At 40.6% G+C, this 23,846-nt stretch overlaps 1 long non-coding RNA gene across 2 annotated transcripts in view; it reads left to right on the top strand.

Annotated features, from left to right (window-relative positions):
- The first annotated feature begins 10,082 nt into the window (after positions 1-10,082).
- Positions 10,083-23,846, top strand: part of LOC309366562 — a 72,883-nt gene continuing 59,119 nt past the window's right edge. Inside the window, exon 1 of one of the 2 annotated variants that reach the window (XR_014166783.1) lies at positions 10,083-10,367. This is a non-coding gene — a long non-coding RNA (uncharacterized lncRNA). Of the gene's footprint in view, positions 10,368-14,326; positions 14,386-23,846 lie in introns of those variants that run through there. The other variant, XR_014166784.1, reaches the window with a different exon arrangement.

Genomic DNA, 23,846 nt, shown 5'->3' with positions numbered 1-23,846 from the left:
ATAGCTGGCAGTGCACTGTTTACCCACCGCTTTATCAAACAGGATGGCTGCAGAGAGTAATCAAGGCTTCATATGGATTGCATTATTTTGATGCATGGTGTCATATTTTCTTACTGGTTCTGATACATCAGTGACTTTCAGTTCCTTATCTCAGTTTTGTGGCTTATAAACTGTAATTGACTGTCTCCAGGGACAACAGTAAACTATTTTTTTCTTTGCTGTTGTCATTTTTTGCCCTAAACTTTTGTGTGCTCTTTCCCTCCTTGAAAGAATAATAATAGTAGTAATAGTAGTAGTAATTAATTAATTATTATTATTATTATTATTATTATTATTATTATTATTATTATTATTATTTCAGCTTGATAGTCTATGTGTGTGTTAATGTAACAGGCAACATTTTGTTCTAGGAACAAAAAAAAAAAGAGAGATCTAGGATTTTTAATTGTTGCTTGGGACAAAAAACACCTAGAGAAGAAGCAGGTTATCCCAATAGCCTAACACCACTGCTTATGCCTTGCTGTCACAGCCAAAACTCTGGAAAGAATGATGAGGAACAACCCTGCTTATTTACTTCAAGATTCCTCCTGCAAATCATTGGGATTGGAGTGGCCTCATAAAATATTTTGTTGTGGTTAAAAGCAGACATGTTCATCAAAATGAAAAACCCCCCCCACACACACTTCTTGAGTTTTGGGGATTTTTTAAAGTCAGCATGGTTTCTTTTCTCATAATTTTTTTTTAAAAATGTGCATTTAACTTTTTTTGGGAAAAAACAACTCAGAAATTTAGAGTGGGGGCTGATCTGCCTCAAGACACCTTGTTAATGTGTCTTGCGAGGACATGACCTTAATCACTCCCATTTTTCTTGTTGTTTGGGGTACACACAAAGCCAATGGGCACCCCTAGTAATCACCAAATGAGGTTGTGGATTCAAGTCCCACGTTGGGCAAAAGATTCCTGTATTGAAGGGGGTTGGACTTAGATGACCCTCGTGGTCCCTTCCAATTCTACAATTCTATGATTGACGCAAGAGTTGCAAGATAATGAGTATGAACAGTGCTTTGACCACTTGACAGCGCTTTACAAATCTTAAATGATGTGATATTAGTACTTGAACAAGTATTAGTACAAGGCCATTTGGCTGGGAAACACAAATCCTAGGATGGGAGCTCTTCTGCCATAGACTGATGTAACATTCTAGAAGAATGCTGTGCTGTTGGGACCATTGATCATGTTGTTTTGATATTGGAGTACAAAATTGTGGCCTATAAGTCTCAAAAACATTTGTGTTCTTCAGGATTCTGAGTTAGATGGCCAAACTAGAAGTTGGCAGTCCCACTTCACAGAAAAGAAACTGGAGTTCAAGGACAGTTAAGTTACCCTAGCAGGCTGGCCTTTGAATGAGACAATTAGGTTCTCCACATTAAGTTGCATTTTAAAAAAACTCCTTATGAAAATTTGTCAGCATTTTAGTGCTTATTTCTCACAATATGTTTCTTTTACCAGTTTCCTTAATACATTTAATACATTTTCACTAAAATATGCATCTTTATGCACACTTTCCCCCAATGCACATGTTTTAATACAGTTTATGGATAGAAAACTGCATGGCAAAATTCAGAGAAGGGTGCATTTCAAAGGACAGTTGCATTTCCCTTAGCAAATTGTTTCAGGAAGTGTGAATTAGATAGGTTCTCATTAAAATGCAAACCAAACTGAATTTCTCCTGCATCTTTACTTTGAACTCAGGGCTTCTTTCCACCTTCGCATCCACGGTCTGTACCCAAGAATGAATGAGCTTATGCGGACATAGCATACCTCTGTGAACTTTCCAAGAGAAAGTGGGTATTATTCTCAGCATTTTAAAGCAGGAAGCAATTAAGGCTGTCCTTATAAACATAGGGACAGGAATGAACCTAGATGTCCTGGCTCACTCTGCAATTTACTAAATCTAATAGCTTTTCCCAGCATAAGAAAAACCACCAGATGGGGACTGTACCATCATCAAATAAATGAGGGATCTTCACTTAATGATTTGCCATTGCTTACAAGCATAGCATTCTTAAACTGAGGGAGACTGGAAAATTCAGGATGTGATTACCCTGGCTGAACTCTTATGAGCTTTTATGAGCTTCAGATTGAGACATTCTTAACATCAGTCTAGGCCATCCTTAGATAGTCAAGTAAAACAGGCTCTTAGTGGTTAGTGGAGAGGATACTGAGGTATTGGCCTTGGTTACTTTGGGCATGAAATATATGCTGTCAGAAATCCAAGGTAGTCAAATGTAAACTTTGCATGTTGTTGGTATTTTATTTTTTAATTTTTTAAAATAAATTGCTTTATATGTTCTCAGACTATTGAGAAGGAATCTGTATTTTTCCAGTATTCCAGCTGTTTGAGATTACCTGAGAGTAATCCCTATCAAACTCTTAGTCTTGCATCCAAAGACACATGCATAGGATTGTCCTGCATATTTTTTTATGTTGATATTACTAAGTGCATGGTTGCTGCCTTTATTTATCTTTTCTTCTTCTCCCACATTATAATTTCCTAATCCTGAAGGTTCATACAAGACCTTGTATTTTCCCTTGTGTACAACACTGTTACAATTTCACATCTGGCAAGGTACTGAGGAGGGAATCTTTTAAAGCTGTTTGTCTTAAGGTGCTTAAAAAAATGCAGCTGTACTGTAGTGCTTACAGGCTCTTACTGCTCTTCTGAAACCTTTGGACAAAAACCCAAATTGCTCCAGACCAGCCCTGTTTAACATCACAAGACAGGTTGTTGTTATTGTTGTTGTTGTTGTTGTTGTTTTACTAAAGCTGAAATATTCAGGTGAGAAGATCATTGAACTTGATTTATGTATAGAACATCCCTGGAAATTGACAGTCGGTCTGATTTGTTTTTCATCCTCCTAGTTTTACCATTGTGACAATTGAAGGCGGAGGGCAGAGAATAGAAAAAGGAGGTCAGTGGGCAAAGAGTTGGGGTGGGCGAGACTCCTGGAGTATTAAAGTGATTTAACCAGTTTATATTAATGGTATAGGAGGGAGTTTTTGGGGGGTCCTCAAAGCATAGCAGGCAATGGATGTGCCATATTGCTGTATGGTTTCAGCTATCAACATGTCTAAATTTAGTTTTGCTGTTAACATTCTATGATTTAGAAGACTATAACTGCAGCATAGTAGCAAAACAGCCATCATTCCCTTGGCTCTATTTATCAGGCTTCCTCTCTGCAAGGCTTCCCGTTATAAAACAAATTGGGGGGGGGGGAGAGAAAGTGAACAGGATTGAAGAGAGAGACAGGTACTATTTCAGTCTTTCATTTTTTGTTCCATCTGGCAAGTTATAAGAATAAAGATACGGATAAGCCACTTTTGAATAGTCTGTTTTTCAGGTGAAAGTGGAATCCAAATATATAGCTTATTGGCTTCACCAGTGACAGCTAAAGATAGCCCAAGAAGCATGTGTGTGAGATGTAGTTTGACATCTGCTACTCAAAAACTAGCTGGATGTTTATTAAGCTGCAGGGAAGATATTCCACGTGCTGCAGTCGTTTGTTAAGTAGAAAGCAGATATAACATGCAATGGTCTAACACAGGCATGGCCAAACTTGGCCCTCCAGCTGTTTTGGGACTACAACTCCCATCATCGCTAGCTAACAGGACCAGTGGTCAGGGATGATGGAAATTATAGTCCCAAAACATCTGGAGGGCAAAGTTTGGCTATGCCTGTTAGCTATGAAGCTAGGTGAAGCAGTGCTTCAGGCAACCAATGCCATGGGGGTTGAAATTTTCTTAGCTCCAACCTGACTCTTCATGTGTAATTAAAGAAAAGAGGAAGACTCTCATTCTTTGCTACAGGTGTGGAATTGCTTAAGGTAGCAATCTTAACTCTAATAGCAGGGGTCAGCAAACTTTTTCAGCAGGGGGCTGGTCCACTGTCCCTCAGATCTTGTGGGGGGCTGGAGTATATTTTTTGGGGAAAAATATGAACAAATTCCTATGCCCCACAAATAACCCAGAGATGCATTTTAAATAAAAGGACACATTCTACTCATGTAAAAACACACTGATTCCCGGACCACCTGCGGGCTGGATTTAGAAGGCGATTGGGCCAGATCCGGCCCCCAGGCCTTAGTTTGCTACCCATGTCTAATAGCATAAGATAAGCCTGCTGGATCAAACTGACAGGCCATCTAGTCCAGCATCATCTTGTCACACTGGCCAACCAGATGCCTGTGGGAAGCTTGCAGGTTGGACAACAGCACTCTGCCCAACCAAAATTCCCCACAACATGTATTCAGAGGCATGGTGTCTTTGATATTGGACGCAGAGCATGGCCATTGTGGCTAGTAACCCTATTTACCTGGAGAATTGAATTCAATTCAATAAGACTGACTTCTGAATGGGCATGGCTAGGATTGCACTGGAAGGCATTAGCAGTGAACTTGGAGATAGTCATATATGGGAGAGGGAAATCATGCCTCAAAGCAGAACTTCTAACAAATCTTTCCATGACTTCCTTATAAATTGTGAAAACTTACAATATATGATAGCCAGACTTTGCTCCCTTAAAATCCGGCAGAGTTTTCTCCATTGCACTGGATGTGCATTTCTGGGAAATTAGGGAGCTTTGGAATGGGTGGATCGAAAGGTCCCTCTCAGTCCATCTCTGACATGCCCCCAGAATACCCTTACACTTTTGCCCTTACCACCCATGGGGCACTGTTGGTGAAGCACCTATAGTGGCAGAGGTTTCCCCTGCCAGTCAAGGGAAGACCGCTGCAGTAGCTTAGAAACCTATTATAGCACAGTGGTACCTTGGGTTGAATACTTAATTTGTTCCAGAGGTCCGTTCTTAACCTGAAACTGTTCTTTTTTTTTTAAGAAATATTTATTAAAGTTTTACAAAGACATAAGTACAAAAATACATGAAAAAATAAAAAATAAAAAGACAACATACAAAAGACAAAAGACAAAAAGAAAATAAGAAAAAATTAAAAACAAATCCGTTTTTTATAACTTTAAACTCATTTGCTTGTTTCCTTGACCTCCTCTCACCTCCCCTTTTTGTATCCCATTTACATAATCAAATCAGCAAATCCTTGCCCTCATTCATTTATCTTAACTCTATATCTTAACATATTATAACTATATTTCCATCCATTATCAATTCATTTTTGCATATTCTTAATGACTTTGTTGCTAATGCCACTTATTTTCAATCCAACATCATTTTAACATTCATTAATTTTACAGTGTTTCTGCAAATAGTCTTTAAATTTCTTCCAGTCTTCTTCCACCATCTCTTCTCCCAGGTCTCGGATTCTGCCAGTCATTTCCGCCAATTCCATATAGTCCATCACCTTCATATGCCACTCTTCCAGGGTGGGTAGATCTTGTGTCTTCCAATACTTTGCAATAAGTATTCTTGCTGCTGTTGTTGCATACATGAAAAAAGCTCTATCCTTCTTTGGCACCAATTGGCCGACTATGCCCTGGAGAAAGGCCTCTGGTTTCTTCAGGAAGGTATATTTAAAAACCTTTTTCATTTCATTATAGATCATCTCCCAGAAAGCCTTAATCTTTGGGCACGTCCACCAAAGGTGAAAGAATGTACCTTCATTTTCTTTACATTTCCAACATTTAGCTTAGAAGCCTATTATAGCACAGTGGTAAAGGTAAAGGTAAAGGTACCCCTGCCCGTAAGGGCCAGTCTTGACAGACTCTGGGGTTGTGCGCCCACCTCACTTAAGAGGCCAGGGGCCAGCGCTGTCCGGAGACACTTCCGGGTCACGTGGCCAGCGTGACAAAGCTGCATCTGGCAAGCCAGAGCCGCACACGGAAACGCCGTTTACCTTCCCACTGGTAAGCGGCCCCTATTTATCTACTTGCACCCGGAGGTGCTTTCGAACTGCTAGGTTGGCAGGCGCTGGGACCGAGCAGCGGGAGCGCATCCCGCCGCGGGGATTTGAACCGCCGACCTTTCGATCGGCAAGTCCTAGGCACTGAGGCTTTAACCCACAGCGCCACCTGCGTCCCTTATAGCACAGTGGTACCTTGGGTTAAATACTTAATTCATTCCAGAGATCCGTTCTTAACCTGAAACTGTTCTTAACCTGAAGAACCACTTTAGCAAATGGGGCCTCCCGCTTCCGCCACACCGTCGGAGCACGATTTCTGTTCTCATCCTGAAGCAAAGTTCTTAACCCGAGGTATTATTTCTGGGTTAGCGGAGTCTGTAACCTGAAGCATATGTAACCTGAAGCGTATGTAACCCGAGGTACCACTGTAATAACAAATAACAACAACAATAGGTGGGACCCCACAAAGTAGATCCACTAGTGCAAGAATGCCTGCTTGCATCATTGAATTTTCCCTCCCTCTTCTTTACCCAGGCACCCTCCCCAAATCTGCTCCAGGGGGTCGAGGAACCCATAGTAGGGTGCAGGGGGCATGAGAGCAGAGGGAAAGGAGATTCTGTTGCACAGCTGTGCTCTAGTAGATCTACGTTGCTGGTATTATGGTTATTATGAGGATGGTGATGTTGATTATCGTAATAGTAATAGACCTGTATCCTGGTAACTTTCCAAGGACCATAGACTTGCACACTTAAATAAATGAATAATGTTCAGTAAACACTCACTGAGGGACAGAATAACTGAGATTGCAACATTATTCTCAGATCAAAATGGCCTCCACTTAGGCACACCTCCAGATTTTTTTGTTTATTTGTTCTTAAAAGTGGAGGGTGGGGGAGGGCACCAATAACTCAAAATAATTCATATGAGTTCATATTAAGGAAATATGTTGTTTGTATTCTCTATGGAAATTAGGCTGTGTGTTTTCACTTTATGCATCAAATTTAGCTTTCCCCCAGATAACCCTGAGGGAAGCGGGTGCAGCTGATTTCTTCATTTGCAAGCCAAAAACCTGACAGCCCCAGATGTGAGCCAGTCCAGCTTTAGGTGTGAAAGCTGTTTTTGAAAGCCAAAATACAGGCAATTAAGGAGATTCTCCTCATTTTGAGCTCCTCTTTAACCAGGCTGTCAGTCCTGGATGTGGTGTTCCAGACAGAGCAAGGATGAACATGATAGACAGAACACCTGGAGCCTTTCCCAAGAGAAACAAAGCAGAAGGACAAATAAAATAAAAGCAATGACCACCTACTGTAAAGAATTGCTGAGCAACAATGGCAAGGAATGAACTAATGAGGAAACGCATAATGAGGCAAAGGAGAACAGATAGCAGGATAGCTGGGCAAGTGCTGTGCACTACCTCAAAAATACAACAACCTGTACACACACTATCCTTAAAGCTATCCTTAAGTCAGAGGAGTGTTTATCTTATTAATACAGTGCAGCCTTATTTGTGCATTTAAAAATTCCATTTTGACTCTTAGAGAAAATACACCCACCCATCCAAATTTATGAAAATGCCTGAAACGTGTAGTTCAAGATTTTGATTGTTTTGGTTGGGGGGGGGACCCATCAGTCAAGCTTCTTTTGCCATAGTTGTGCCATGATAGCAACCTAATGGTTAATGCAGGGAGCACCAACCTGGGATCTGTGGGCACAAATGCACTCACAGAGAGCTGCCCTGTTTTCCACAGGGCTCCTATCCTCACCATTCACCACTGACATTAAACTTTCAAGAAACATTATATTGCAGCCAATAAAATAGATTGTGGTGTGTGTTGTGCATGGTGCCCACAACCATTTCTCAGCTTTGCAAAGGTGGCCCCAGGCCAAGAATTCAATAACTCAGTTAACTTTGAAGTAGGCAGAAACTGCCTCAAACTTCCCTCCTCCTCCTTGCAGGCTTCCAAATGTCTGTTTGTGAGGTGGAAACATGGATGAAAGGGCTTTCCTTTTCTAAATATCTCCACTTATGTAGAGTGAGGGAAGAAGGCAAATATGAAAACAGGAAAAGAAATATTAGCTGTCCATGTAGTGATCTCTAGTTTAAATTTGTAGGTAGAAATAACCAATAAGAAAAGAGTAGATTCTCCTCCCCTCAAAAAAAACACCCACACATTGTGCAAATAATCACCTTTTAATTGTTTTCCCTGGGTGTTGCCTTTGTGCTGGCTTGCGCATTCAAGGTGGGTGGCTCAAATGGGGAAGTTCAGAGAGCAATGAACAATATGGAACCCTGTGTGATCAAACTAAGCATAAATTAACTTGAGCGTTATGTTTCAGCAGATGCAAACACCACCATTTTCTTTTTTAAAAAAATAAATAAATATTTATGGAATAAAATGTTGCACTGCAGAAAGGACTTAACTGTGTTACACTAATTGAAGGAGAGTGCCTGTAAATGTTTAATATGCCCGCAGGAATGTATGCAATCCAAGAAAACAAAGAGCAAAACATCAACAGGATGCTAAATTGTCCTTCTCAGATACCTGAGTTAGGAAACCAAGACAGGATTAAGTTTATAGTTAACTGTGAAACCAGGATAACAAGGCTGCAATCCTAATCATACTTACTTGGGAGTAAACCCAACTGAATTCAATGAGACTTACTTCTGAGTGGTTGGCATCTGTCTGTTTCATGAAACAATGTTTCGTGCATCTTTGGGCAGTGGAGAGTTACGGTGCCTGCTGTGGCTGTAGAGTCCTGTACATAGGGTTGCCATACATCCGGATTTTCCAGGGCATATTTGGAATACATCAGTCGGGAGCAGTGTCTGGGCAGAAATCAGGAAAATGTCTGGGAAAATCCGGACATGTCAGCAGTGCCTTTTTTTGCAGTTTTTCCATAAAAGTAGCTCAAAAGTGGCAAAGAGCTCAACAAGGTAAAGGTAAAGGGACCCCTGATGATTAGGTCCAATCGTGACCAACTCTGGGGTTGCGGCGCTCATCCCCACTTTATTGGCCGAGGGAGCCAGCATACAGTTTCCGGGTCATGTGGCCAGCATGACTAAGCCGCTTCTGGCAAACCAGAGCAGCACACAGAAATGCCGTTTACCTTCCCGCTGGAGTGGTACCTATTTATCTACTTGCACTTTGATGTGCTTTTGAACTGCTAGGTTGGCAGGAGCAGGGACCAAGCAATGGGAGCTCACCCCATCACGGGGATTCGAACCGCCAATCTTCTGATCGGCAAGTCCTAGGCTACACTGATGCAGATGCATTCGTATTTGGAAGTGTTAGACAAGTGAGAGTGAGAGGAAGTCAGGGCAAGGAAAAGGTGTACAGAAACATATCAAAGGATTGATTCACATATATCCCAGAGCAGATGACAAATCTTGGAGATGTGGGACAACAGGAGTGGAAATATCACGTTTGGTGTATGCTTACTAAGTTGTTCTGGGAGTTAAGTGTTGGTGAACACCAAGGAAACGACAGGTTGTAACAAAGCAGGCCCCATTAATCATTTTGTTTGGTAACACAGAAAAGGAAGTAAACAGGGTGAATAGAGAAATGCTTACTTATGTATTTACGGCTGTCAGGATGGCAGTCTGCCAAAAGTGGGAACAGAAAGAATCTCTGACACAAGAAGATGGTTGAATGGGATATGGGATACATGCTGAAGCTGACGGACAGGATCAAAAACAGAGAAGGTTGGCAAGGGAGTAAGAGCTTTATTGATAGATTGTCATTGTTTATTATGGATTGGAATAACAAAGTGCAACCATATAACTCGCTGGGAGATGGGTAATAGATGACGGCAAATGTTCACTACTTCTCTTCAGTTTCCCTCCTCCCTTGTATAAAGCATATGGCATTTACTCTGTACAGTATGTTTTTTAACCTCTGTATCTCACTTATGTTATGGATTAACACAAACAATTATAAGCTTGTATTACAATTTACTGCCATTTATTTTTAGTTTTAAAAATGAGGGGATTTATTTATTTTTTAAGAGCATTTTAGAAGGGAGGCATTTTTCAGGACTGCCAAAACTGTTCACAGGAAACTGAAGCTCTAGTTTCCATGACTTGCTAGAAGACTTTTAAAACCCTTATGTTTTAGTGACCTTTAAAAGTCCCATCTGAAAACGTTCTTGCTGACTCTTCTGCAATTCTTTTTATTCACTGTATGCTACCTTTTACAGCCTCTGTGATGAACACAAAGCTAAAGGGATTAAAATGGAGTTGATGGGTTGCCAAACCACTGGATGTTCTTTTTCTAAACTACATTTATTTTTGTTTCCCTTGTTGTCCTTTGTCGCCCATCTGCTGGAATCCTCTTCTAGATAAGACCAATTACAACCAAGTATTAGGCCATGGACTGTGCCTAGTCATTGACTATCATCTTTGTGCTGAACAATGGGCAGGAAGGTTACTCTCTACCTACACATCTAGACCTTGAGGAGTAACAGGAAGCACTGTGGAAAAAGGCATGCTGGAGCCTGGTATTTTTTACATAAACTGTGCTATTCATGTAGAAATGGTAAGCCAAGTAAATAAAGCAAATCCAACTGTAATATTATTACCAATGCAGTGGTACCTTGGTTTACAAACTTAATCTGTTCCGGAGGTCCGTTCTTAAACCAAAGCATTCTTAAACCAAGGCATGCTTTCCCATAGCAGTGGGGGACTCAATTTACAAATTGAACACACTAGACAGGAAGCAGAACATGTTCTGCTTCCAAGGCAAAGTTCACAAACCAAAACACCTACTTCTGGGTTTGTAGCATTCTTAATCCAAGTTGTTCATAAACTAAGCTGTTCTGAAAACAAGGTACCACTGTAGCTTGCAAGTATGGGTGAGTTGTGGAAACTGGAAGAAATATATTTGGGTATCCTTTTGTCATTAAGTATAAAGCACATTCATAAAATGTGTTCAATGAATTCAAGTCATTCTCTTTATAACTGGGACCTCCACAACTTTATTAGTCAGATCCTCCATCATGGAGGGCACGTGTTGTGGTGAGATCACCAGAAACTGCCTCCCTGTTGTGGGGCGGAACCGTTTGGATGGCCACAACACCCTATTGGTTGCCCCTCTGTTGCTGAGGCAGAAATTAGGTCAGTTGGGTTGGCTATTGGCTGCTGAGGGGCTACTTAAGCTGCTGCATGTTGATGGAGAGTTTCACTTTCTTGCAACGTGCAGCGGATCACTCGCCCTCCTCTCTCTTAGGGTTGTTCTTATGGCCTTGCTATGCTTGTCTGGGAGTCGTCTGTTTTGGAGCAGGGGCCCAGTAGGAATTTTGCCATTTGGCTGATTGGCTGGTGCCACTTGGTTTTTGCCCACCATGTAGCAAATCGTCACAACTTTGTAAGGTTGGCGGTTAGGCATTTGGTTCAATGTTTTGGGGAGGGGACGTGGTTGGCTGTGTCTGCCCCTCCATTGCTGCTGCTAGGGAATTCCATTAAAGGAATCCAGGGGCTCACCTTGCTTTTGCCCGAATCCTGTCAAGGGGCTAGGGCCATGCCAGAGCCCCTGGGAGCATCTGGGGTGAGCCATTTCTTGCTCCCCCAGGTCACTTTCCCTTACTGACATATGGTGGTGCCCATTGTCAGTCCTGTTCCTGCCACCGTGCAGGTTCAGGTAGTCTGGAACCAAATGCCTAAGCAACCACTCACATGCTGTAATCAATAAAGTTGTAGACAACATTTAATGCCAAAAACGTTAAACTAAATCTGTGTCTTTTGTGTCTTCATTTGGGGGTGGTTTCCGGGGGTCTTCACACGCAATTATTATTTACTAAATTTGTATAGCACCCTTTATCCGCAGATCTCAGGGTGGTACATTGTAATTTAAAAACCACAAACTACATAGTAAAAATAAGAAAAACAACAAATCCACAATCCCCCCTTAAGACTGCTCTACTCGGCCAACCTGAACACAGCTCAGCAACCATACACTGGGATTTGCCAATTGCATTACACCTCTCCTCTCCATTTTTCAGTACTGCTTGGGCAACAATAGCATCTTCTGATAGGCTGCTGCTACATGTGATATTTTCTTCTTGATTCTCTGAAGCATGGTAGGAGTCTTGCTAGAATAAAATTATAAATTAAAAAGAAGAAGGAAAAGGAGAAGAAGCCAGTCCCTGGCAGGACTCCCAAGCTGGCGTAGCTCTCCAAGGCCTGGGGCAAGTGTACTTGGCTGCCCCACCCCCCTTCACAGGCCTGCCTGGAGTACAGTAAGCCCACAACTTACACACATTTAACTTGTGTGCATTCAGCTTTACATGCTTGGCAAAAGATTTTTTTAAAAAAAAATGAAAAGGGGGTGGAAAGGAAGTAGATATCCGGAGAAGAAAGACTTTGGTAATACCACCTGCCATTGGACCCAATGTGTTCTGACTATATGTGATTTTGGCTTTAGGTGTGATCCCAGAATGTAACTCAGACCTTCCAAGTGTCCCTATTTTTCCAGGGATGTCCCTGATTTAGATAAGCTGTTCTGGTTTATGATTTGATGCCAGAATGTCCCACTTTTCCTTAGGAAGTCCCTATTTTCATTGGAGAAATGTTGGAGGTTATGGTAACCCCCATATAAGTTGCAGGCTTATTGTGTCTGAAAAGAATAAATTGCTACAAGGGGCAAAGGAACACTGTTCAAAATGAAAATCTCAGGCAACTTGAGCTAGAGTAGCAGTACTTGGAGTGAACGTGATGCTACTTTTAGAGGCCTTAATTCTGCTGTGCTGGATTTGAAATTATTAGCTTTCAATTAAACCTTTTATTAGCTGAAGACAGTGAGCACGGTGAATGTGAAAAGCCCTTTTCTCTCCCTCTTTTTTGATTTAGGAAATAATTACCCAGGTTTCATGACAAGGACCCAGGTATCGGCAGGTTACATCAATTTTATCGCATTAAAGGAATGCTAGAATCACAGCTGGTTTTCCCAAAGCAACAGAGCTGTCATTCACAGGGAATCTCATTGAAGTGCAAATGCTGTCAATCCTTGCTTCAGTCCATTCATTTTGGAAGAAAATGTATTTGATGCCTGAGGGATGGGGACAAATTAAGAGAGATTTTTCTTTATGCGATGGACCCAGCAAGGCCCTGCATACAGTATAGCAAACTGCACTACCTGCAGGGTGCTCATCCACCATGAAAGTCCTCTATTATCTCATTCTTTACATGAATGAAATGTGAATACAGTTCCTCGTTCTCAAAAACCATTACACTGATTGGATTTTGTCTGGAAGCCACCGAATGAGTTTTTCCACACAATTATTTTCAACAGATTGAAAATGTGTGCCTCTCTTCTGTCAGGTGGTGACGGAAGCCGCTCTTGAGTTTTAAGGATCTTAAAAAATAGCAATGTTTTGTAACCTTTTTTCTTTTCTTTTTTTGAAGTCTTCAGCCTGCAGGAGATGGGGAAGAAAATCAACAATCTAACAAATTCCTTTCTTTTTCTTTTGCCAGAATATGTTTTTCTGGAACACTTACTGGGTTTATTGTGTTCGATGACTGGAATTGATTTCAACATAAACACACATGTGTTGAAGACATTCATTCATAAGGAAAAGATCAAGGGGCCAAAACTATGTTACATTAACATATATACCAGCAACACAGGAGCCTCAAGAGGCAGGAAAATTTAGTGGATGGGGTGTGGGACTTGCACTGGGAAATGTAAGCTCAGATCTTACTTGGACATGAAGCTACTGGGGCAGTGACTGTTTCAGTGGTTATGAGGAAGAGGAGATTGCTGATATGAGCTCTTTGGATGACTGGCAGTGTTTTATTAAATTAGTTAACATAGTATTCTAGGAAGCCTGTAGTTCTGAATCAAATACTGTGGCCTCAGGAATTTTCAACAACAACTACCACCACCTTTTGGTTTAAGGCAGAATCATAAAATCACGGAACTTTAGAGCTGGAAGGGACCACAAGGGTCATTTAGACCAACCCCCTGCAATGCAGGAATCTATTGCTCAAAGTTGGGCTCAAGCCCACATTGAAAAGAAAAGTGGATGGCAGGGGCATAGAGCCTGGCGAGGAACAAATTCCATGACAAGGCACAAAAACCAGCAGTGTACCAGAATTGGTTTCATATTCTTAAATGGTGTGTCTGCACTTTGTTAAACAAAAGACAGTTGTTTTGAAGCTTTGAACCTTGTAAGAAAGGTGCAATCTCTAATCTGAAAACCTGCCCTACAATAGTGCCTCATTTAGGAGGAAACTGCACTCTGCACATTTTCAAAGGAAATCTTTGTTTATGGTAAATGATTTCCCAGAATGCTTTTGTTATCTTGCACATCCACCACATATGAAGGGTGGAGGGAAGTCAATGGAATCCTAAATGATGATGTGGATGATTTGATTGAATTTAAATTTGTTATGTAAAACTTAATAAATATATATATTAAAAAAATCTTTGTTTCAGGTCTGTATACTACAGAGCTGAGTCCTGGCACTGAAAATGGTTGCCACAATGCTGCTCTGAATCTGAAGACAGTACCTCCAACTGTGAGCACAGCATTATTCTCCAGCCTGTCCATTCTCTCACTCAATTGACTACAGGAAAATATTGTTTGGCAGGAGGTTGGGCTAGATGACCTTTGGCTGTGGTCTGATAATTTAGCTGGAAATAGATTCAATTTCTTTTTGGTTGAAGTGGATTCAGTTGATTTCAGTGGAATGTGCTTTGTGCTTAGCACTGCAACATAACATAGACACTTATTTTTGCAGCCTTAGTTTTAGGAAATCCTAAGGATGGTTGTGTGTGTGTGTGCAGCAGAACAGAAGGGGGTGGGCAGAGGAACACTCAAATTGGAGTGTCTCCAATTATACAAAAACAATTTCTTTTAGTGGGGGACAGAGGTTTAGACATGCTCAGAAGCATTTCCAAATTTTTCTCTGATTGGTGGAGGCATGGCAAGGTATTGGAAGGGCTTGGGGTCATTTGGATGCCAGCAGTTTCCTTCTTAGCCTTTTTGACACGACAGCCCCATCAGTTGGACCACAGCATTGGAGGAGCTGTCACCATCAGAGTGGTGGGATCCAGCACTGGATCTGTTTCACCAATGTCAGACCTCTGTTCATAATTTCAGGTTGGTGGGCCCTGTCCATCCACTCACTGGTGGAGGAAGAAGGGGGCAGGGGGAGCGCACTGCCCCCAGCACCACAATCCCGGCGGGATGCCATCGTGGCTGCCCCCCCCTTGCTGGGCACCACACCCCTGTGGGTGGCGTGCCACGCCCCCAGGGTGCGCACCAAGCCCCCGGGATGCACACTAGACATGCCCCCACCTGCTCTCCGCCACTGCATCCACTGACCCCTTGAATGCTGCCCCCTTCTAGGATAGCCGATCTCTGCCTTTTCTCATGGTGGAGAAGGAAGCAAAATCATCAGGGACTCTGTCTTGCACACTTTTAGCCTTGTGTGTATTCAATTTAAGTGTGGGTGTTCAGGGTTAGGTTGTAACTGTCTTTGAAAATGCTTATTTTTCTGGCACATGCATTTTCTCGGGTGGGTGGGAAGGCAATAGAATAAAGCTTTAGAGTTGTTGGGTTAAAAACAAAACAAAATTGAGGCAATGCCCATTATAATAAAGAGTGTGAATGTGTGTGCACAATGAACATATGTTTATATTCCGAAACACATGTAATTAAAGCGGCTAATCTGAAAGAGAGGAAGGAAGATATAATTAAGCACGAAGGTTGTTCATGCTAGTTGTTCCTCCTCCTTACTTATCCGATCAGCCTGTTAATCATATCCCCCCCTCTGTTTCAAGATGTTTGAAACTTTCCTAATTTGAGCTGGCAGCTCTTCCCTTAATGTTATTTTAATAGACCTTGTCTTGCTTTCAGAGAGCAATGAAAGCAAAGGTTTCGTCAAGAAAGAAAATTGCCTTATCCCTGCTGAGTTGTTGATTTAGTACAGCTATTAATGACTAAAAGAAGTTAGAAAAAAGATCTTCCTACTCCATCTTAAAACCAACTATAGAGGAAGAAGTCATCAGGGTCATTTCCTAAACATTCCCACAATGGGCAAGATACCCTAAGTCCTTCCTTCTCCATCCTGGTTGGCTTCATATGCTTTGGACTACACTTATCACTAGCTCCATCCATCAAAGACAAATATATCCTTCTGGGTTGTCCACCTTGACTACTGTGAATAAATGAATGGTAAGGGAACTGGGGGGGAGGTCCTTATATCTATGGATATTTTCCTGAATGGGCAATTCACTTGCATGCATAGTGTCTGAGATGAATGTTCTGCAGGGTGCTCTATATATGAAATGGAAGTGAAAGATGAAACTAGGGGGAACCACCTTGTGGGAGACTGTTCAAGTTGCTCTCTGGAGATCTGCTGCCTGCATTTACAGGCCTGCTTTCTTCCAGCAGATGACCTCCGATGACTTCCATCTCATCGGTCTGATTGCATTGCTTTGTAGTATTACTGTAAAACTTACTTTGCTGAGAATACTCATTTGCATTTGAAATATCTCAGCTTTGCATTACCTAAGATCAGACTCCCACACTGATAGATCAGAAGGAGTTTTAAACCAGTTACCGTAAAGCTGTTATTCCAGAGCTCTAAATTATATTTTCCCATCTAACTGTTCATATGGTCAGAGCAATGTAAAAGTGTGTGTTAACTGTATTATTTGGATGCCGAAAAACAAGGTCATCATGACATTGACAGCAGTATTGACAGATCTTGACAAGTTTAAAGTCAACTGAAAGGTAGAATTGAAATGCTTTTCCTCTTCTGAGGAACATGTTGGATAATGGCATATCTTTATTGCTGTTCAGCTTGCAAAAGATTTAAATTTCTTTTTTCTATTTTTATTCTTCCAAACAATAAACTTGCAAAGTAGGCCAGTGTTCTCATTTTATGGAAAAAAGAGTTGTATTTAAGGCTGCAATCTTTTGCACAATTTCTTATATCTGTGTAAATATGTACAGCAATGAGCTACATATGTGGCCAAACCTTTGAATCATTAGGACATACTTGTAAATAAACTTACTAAGGCTCCCATAGCAGCACAGGAGAGGAAGGAGCTATCTCAACTACAAAGTCAATTTTTAAAATGGTTGGATTGAACCCAGATTTCACAGGTCCATGCTCAGTATCCTGTTCTCCCTGAATTGTGCAAAAGATAATCACAGAGGAATATACCTCGACTGGAATTCAAAAAGAATGCATTGAGATTTTGCTTTCTGGGTTGGGGAGTGGATTAAGCAGCCTGATTTCTTTAGAATTCATTGGGAGTTGGGTTTTCTCCTTCCTTAGGCTGCTTTTGAATGTCCTAGTTCATAACAAAATAACACAAGCCTGTACATCCTTGTTTTTACTGCATTTTGTCAGATTGTTCATGACTGGAATATTGATTGTGAGATTGCATCTGCAACTGCCAAGCACTCACCTCCCATCAGTCTAGTTCTCCTTTTCCATTATGCCATAAATAGATTGCCCAGCACAATAGACTGCACAAATATGCAATATCAGTCAAGTTGCATGAGCCTGTTTCTGTGTGTCAGTGTGGTTTAAAAGAAAAAGGAAAAGAATTCAGGCACAAAAGCGGACTCAGTGTATAGAATTTTGAAAAGCATTATAATTAATAATAGTAACAAGTAAGGTGGAGATCCTTAACATTTAACATCCCAGGCTTCAACACATTCATTGGAAATAAAGCCCATTGATTGTAATGGAAATTACTTCCAGGGTACTGGGATAAGGGCCCAAGTGCTCACTAAATGACACGAATGTAAAAATAATCTCTGTTGGCTTCAAAATAACCAAACTAACTTGCCACCTCATCTTTTTACTCTGTATGCACAAATGAGGGCTGTGAATGCTGCTTGAAGTAGAACATGATGGTGTTTGGGCAATTGGTGCTGTTCAAACATGCAACAGAAATACCTTTTAAGGTATACAAGCTGAGAAGGACCCCAGCTTGTATACCTTAAAATCTTCTGTGCTTATCAGCCTTGCAGAAGAGGGATGAAAAACAAAATATGAACTGGAGCATCCAATCTTTTAGAAGTCTAAATTGCATAATATCTTTTTTTAAAAAAGGAAGGGAGGTATGCATGAGTTGCACTTCCCAGAGACTGATGTTGTTGTGGATACCCCCTTACATAACTCCCCCCACATGGATGATAAGATAGCTCACTTTGCACTCATTACAAATAGTTGAACCCAAAGTGAATGCCATGCCCCTGTCCCCAGTATGAGAGAGCCAGTGTGGTGTAGTGGTTAAGAGCGGTAGTCTCGTAATCTGGGGAACCAGGTTCGCGTCTCCGCTCCTCCACATGCAGCTGTTGGGTGACCTTGGGCCAGTCACACTTCTCTGAAGTCTCTCAGCCCCACTCACCTCACAGAGTGTTTGTTGTGGGGGAGGAAGGGAAAGGAGAATGTTAGCCGCTTTGAGACTCCTGAAGGGGAGTGAAAGGCGGGATATCAAATCCAAACTCATATTCCTCATATCCTGTACTAGAATGCTCTTCCAGTTGGGGAGCCATTTGCATATGCTAATTTATATGTAGATATGAGAATTAAGAAGTAATGTAATGCCTGTAATTTCAACAGAAATACATTTCACCATTTTAAGTATGTCTGTGACCAGGTGCTATATGTGCCCACTCAGTACTTGGAAAAGATAGGAAACTTCAAGGGCCTTGATCCACCTTATTGTGGCTCATTGTCTTGAAAACAGGCTTTCAGTGGATAGCATTTCAAACAGAAGACTCCTTCCAACAGGATTGTCCTCTGACAGCTCTACCAGTAGGGTAGGACAATGGCCGCTGTTAATGCAAGAAAAAGACCAAACCAAACACTAAAGAAATTAGCCAGCCTTGATCTTTCCGGAAGAGATTTATCATTGATTGCATGATGTATATGGCAAATAGCTATGAAGCTATATATTAAAGCTGTGGGATAAAAAAAGGAATATGAAACAGGTACTGTTTTTTTAAGCAAGGTCAAATTCAGATGAAAACCACCAGAAGTGGGATGAGGGGCAGCATGAAAAGTTAACCATCAAAGTAAAAAAACCCAACAAAATATGCCCAGGAATGGTTTAGTGAAAACAACAATTTTAAAAATGGATGCTTAGTTTCATTTTCTTGCTTGCTTATGCATTCTTCAACAAATGGACCACGAGCCCTGATAAAAAATCCTAAAATGATAATAAATTCTATAGTAAGATACGCTAATGTAGCAGCCCGCAGATCATCTTCAAATATTTAGTTTAATGAGTGAGCTGTTATTTCCTATTACTGCTGCTTCTCCTGCTAGGAAGTTGAGTCTGGTTCCCAAAGCCAGTGGGAAGGAACCAGGACAAATCAGCATAATTAGAGATGTGCATTGTGCTTCATTTTCATTTATGTTTACTCCTTGTTATTACAATTTTTCTTAATTGTGTTCTGCAGTAATTCTAGAAGATGCTAATGGAGCTGGCCTTACCTCCGGGCTACTGTAGGCAACATGAGAGCAGCACTTTCAATGCAGCAAATGGGGAACAAGAGACTTTCCTTTTCCAGTGCCAGCTTTTTCCTTGCTGCTATTGCTCCTTAAGAAGAGGCTCCTATTAAAAGAGCCCTCCTGGATCTAGCTGAGCATTCTGTTTTTGCGGCACCAAACCAAATGCCTATAGGAAGCCTGCAAGCAAGCAGGACCTGAGTGCAACATTATTCTCCCATCTTGTGATTCCCAGGCATCTGGGTGTGTGTGTGGGAGAGAGAGAGAGAGAGAGAGAAAGTATGTCTGATACCCCCTTAAAACTGTCACAATCACAAAAAGACATGGACTAGGACTGAGAGTATATGAAAAATGTTGGGATGTGAATAAAGGCTAGTAGAGGATATATTTATTAGATATTAGCCTTCTTTCCTTATGTTTGTGAGTTCAGCAGAGTGCCATCTCTCTACAACTTAAAAGGAAGCTTATATAGGCTAGTTTTAGCTTTTTAGTTTAAGTAATCCAGGATGCTTTAAGGCAGACTGGATTTTCCTGATATTTGCCCCTTATCTCCTCATTAAAACAACAACAGTAAAATGTAAAAATACCATTTACTCATTCGGAATACCTGTTGAAGAGTAACAGATACAGCAGTTTTGTTCAAGCAGGCTTAACATGTTAATTCCGTTACAAAGACATACTTGATTCTAGCTTAAAATGTGGAGCTCAGACATGGCAGATGTTCTCACATTGTTGGCAGAACAGAAAGAGATGGAAAGAGGAAAGGGGTGTGCCCAGGCAGGTAGGAGAATATATAGCTACGCCCTACCCCTGTCAATTCACAGTGGAAGTGTCTCTCACAGAGTTCTGTCTAGCAAGCTTACAGGAAAACTCTGAGCTTCAGCTCCTATCAGGTGCTTTTCTAGCAAAACATGAACTGTTGGTTTGACTGTGTTTTAAATATCCCACAAAAGTGAGACAGGGTCAGTTGGCTGCTGTATGCTGGCCTTGTGTTCTTTGTCATCGTGGAGAATTCAGTGTTTTTAGGTTCTGCCTCAGTTCCCAAATTGTCCTTTTTTAAAAAAAATAAATAAATTTTTATTTGTTTTCCAAACACATAATTAAAACAAACAATAAACAAAACAAAGACATACAAACATATAAACATGTATAATTTCATAATCTTATTTCCATACACCTTACTTCCTCGACTTCCCCATACCTCCCTTTTGCTGCATCCTTGTTTTACATTTCTTTAGCAACTCCTCCAGTTAGCTAATTATTTAATTCACTTTCATTAGATTCTTTTTTCTTTAACTTATTAATTACAGCTGCAATTCTCTATTTCTTATTCCTTGACATCTTAACACTCCTCAATTTTACAACAATTTTTAAGGTATATATTAAATTTCTTCCAATCTTCTTCCACTGTCTCTTTCCCCTGGTCAACCCAAATTGTCCTTTTAAACCCTGAGATTATGGAGGGATACTGTTTGTGTGGTGTTTATTTTATTTTTTCTCTTTGTTGTTTTCATTCAGAAGAAGCCAAAAGTGAATGGTGATGCCTTGGATTACCCTATAGGGAAATTAAACATGTGTTTAGGACACCTGCAAAGTAGGGGCACCAAAACAAAATAGAGACATTTCAAAATAGAAGTTGATGTTTGATATTGCTATATATATTTTTTACTCATGTGAAATTAGATATGTCTGGTTTATATGTAGGAGATAGGAAAGTAAATCAATTCATTGTTAAATAACAAAAGTAACAACAACAACAAAAGTAACAACATAAAAGTAAAACAACAACAACAACATAGACAATTGGATACCTTATCTTAACCCCTAAACAGTAACCTTAACTTTTTCTGTTTAAAATTTCCTCATGTTCATCAGAAACCGCATGCAAACTTTATTAATGACCTGTTTCTTCAAGATAGTCAAGCCATTATTCATCTATAATTCTGATACAGTATTCATTAATTAGCTCCCTTAACGTTTAATAAATTTATTACAAGTATTCCGTGGCTGAAAATTCCACTGGCTGGGCTTTTTTGTCAGTGTGGTTTGATCAGCCATAAGTTATTAACATTTAAATCTGCTAACAGCATAATGTGATTTTGTTTGTGGCAAAATCATTAGTGCAACTCGATGCAGATCAAAGGCAAGTTTTTCAGTAAAGTGAATACAAATAAAAGAAAAAAGAGTTAATATGACTTTCATTAATGTGTTAGTGAGGGTGATGATAAGGACAAAATCGAGAGCCGAAGACAGAAGGAATTATTTGCTAGAACAAAAAAGTGAAAAAAGGTGATAACAATCTATACTCCTGAAAGTGAGAACATTTGATAGGACTAAGATAAAATCCTTTGTAAAGCTGTTTGAAGTTTTTGCAAATAATTTGATATAATTTACAACAGCAATTTAAACAATGCAGTTTATTTAAACAAAGCAATTTAAACAATGCAAAAATTATTTTTGTTAGCTCATTCCTATATGGGTAATAAAAGTCTTCCACATCTTGAGTCTTTAACTGAGTGAGAATTTGGTTCTGCCTCAGTTTCCCGCAGATGGGGAACTTGAGCCTGTCCAGATATTGCTAGACTCCAACTCCCACCAGCCCCAGTCAGCATGGTTCATGGTATTGGTAGTCTAGCAACATCAGAAGGGCCACAGGTTCTCCACCCCAAGGATCCAGTGGGGCTTGGTGTCGTCTTCTCCAAGGAACAGAACTAGCTAAGTGCAGAAGTTGGGCACACAATTGAACATTTGAAAATGCAGACTTTTTAATGAATCAAGGTCTGAAGGTGTGCAAGCAAAGTCAGATGGTGGGGGCCAGGGAGCAGATTTATTATATGTACCCAACTACCACATCTAAGATAGTGGAGGTCCATGGAAGAGGGCTTTATCTCACTGTCGAAGCACCCAAGTAATTTCATATTGGTCCTTTTAGACATGAAAATAGGAAGCTGCCTTATACCATTTGAGGGTAGATGGCAAGCAAACGCTTTCCATTTCGGGCTACATGTCTAAGATAGCACAAGTTCTTATTTTTTGCCATTTGCTCTACTCCAGCAAGGAGGAGCAGAGCAAAATGGATTACAAATCTGATCACACAAATGGTACTGTGCTTGTATTACTTTGCCACACAAGGGTTACACGGCCCAAGTGGATACCACACCTGGTGTCCAGTCTCATCTAATGATGATCATTATTCAAAAAAGTTGCATGATTAACTATGACCCAGAAACCTGCAAGCCTGTAGCAACAGAGAAAAGGAGGCTAAAATAAACTGAACATGCATACAACATGGGAACAAAGCAATGCTACAATAAGGAAGCTACTTCAAACAGAGTCAAACAATTGGTCCATTTAGCTTAGTATTGTCTACAGCTGACTAGTAGTGGCACTGCAGGGTTTCCAGCAGGGAACATTTCCTGTCTCATAATCTGACAATCTATATTTTACGTAGACCTAATTTTCTCCTGCGAAATTTAACTCTAGTCTTATTATGTATGATTCTCAAGGATGGTGAATCTTGAACTCTCCCCGTTTTGTTCAAAATGGATGCTGTAATGAGTTGTTTACAGCAAAGAGAGCTGCTACCCAGTGCTGGGTTTTGCAGTGTGCCAGCTAAGTGGTATTTCTAGATGGTTCATTGTGTCTTGTACTTTGTTGATTTTTCTTGTTCAGTGTTCTTGAACTGCTGTTGCTGGAAGTACTTAGCTGAGAGATTCACAGGAAAAAAGCACATAGCATGGGGTGGATGACCTATGAAGTCAGACATGAAAGGCTTCTGTTTCAGTCTCTTTTTCTCTCCAATGCTGTTCCACTTGATTCTGAAGGATTAGTAGCTGTGTGACACTACACAGCAGTCATTCTGCTCCCTAGAGTAGCCAGTTAGATTCATCAATCTCTCCCTCTCCCCCCTTCACTCGCTTTATTTTTAAAGGTTTTTTTTTTTTAAAAAAAGGTTCAGTCAGCTACATCTGAAGACAAATTCATTATCCAATTTCATTTGCAGCTTGCAGTACTCTGGGAAAAGGTTCACACATGATACAAATATCTGAGACGAGAGGCTTTTAATTGAATTTGGTGGCTAGTAAAAAGCAGTTATACAACCTTCCCTCCATCATCAATTTACTAAAGAAAATATGTATAAAAAAGAAGCAAAGGGGGTCAAGACTTTCCTGCTACTTGTGCTCACCTGGTTTGTATCTGGAGAAATGAGCACAGTAGGGTGTAATCCACTCCATTATAGTCAGTGAGAACTTTGCTTGGGCTTCAATGGGATAAGATAGTGCCGCAATGAGCAAACATGGGATGGGAGAGTTAAAGATAGATGATGTCTCTTTTATCATTGGTGAGATTTAAAGGCCAGCAGCCTGAGAACAGAGATCTCTTTAACAGCAATGAGTGATCAGAATGGACAACAGAAATGTGATGAACTATCCTCACCAACTAGATGAAGCATAGCTTAGCAGAGCTGATTCTTGAGATAAAATGTGATTCATTCAGTC

This window comes from Podarcis melisellensis (assembly GCF_964234715.1).
Source record: "Podarcis melisellensis genome assembly, chromosome: 3".
Taxonomy (NCBI): domain Eukaryota; kingdom Metazoa; phylum Chordata; class Lepidosauria; order Squamata; family Lacertidae; genus Podarcis; species Podarcis melisellensis.
This window is presented reverse-complemented; position numbering and strand designations above follow the sequence as displayed.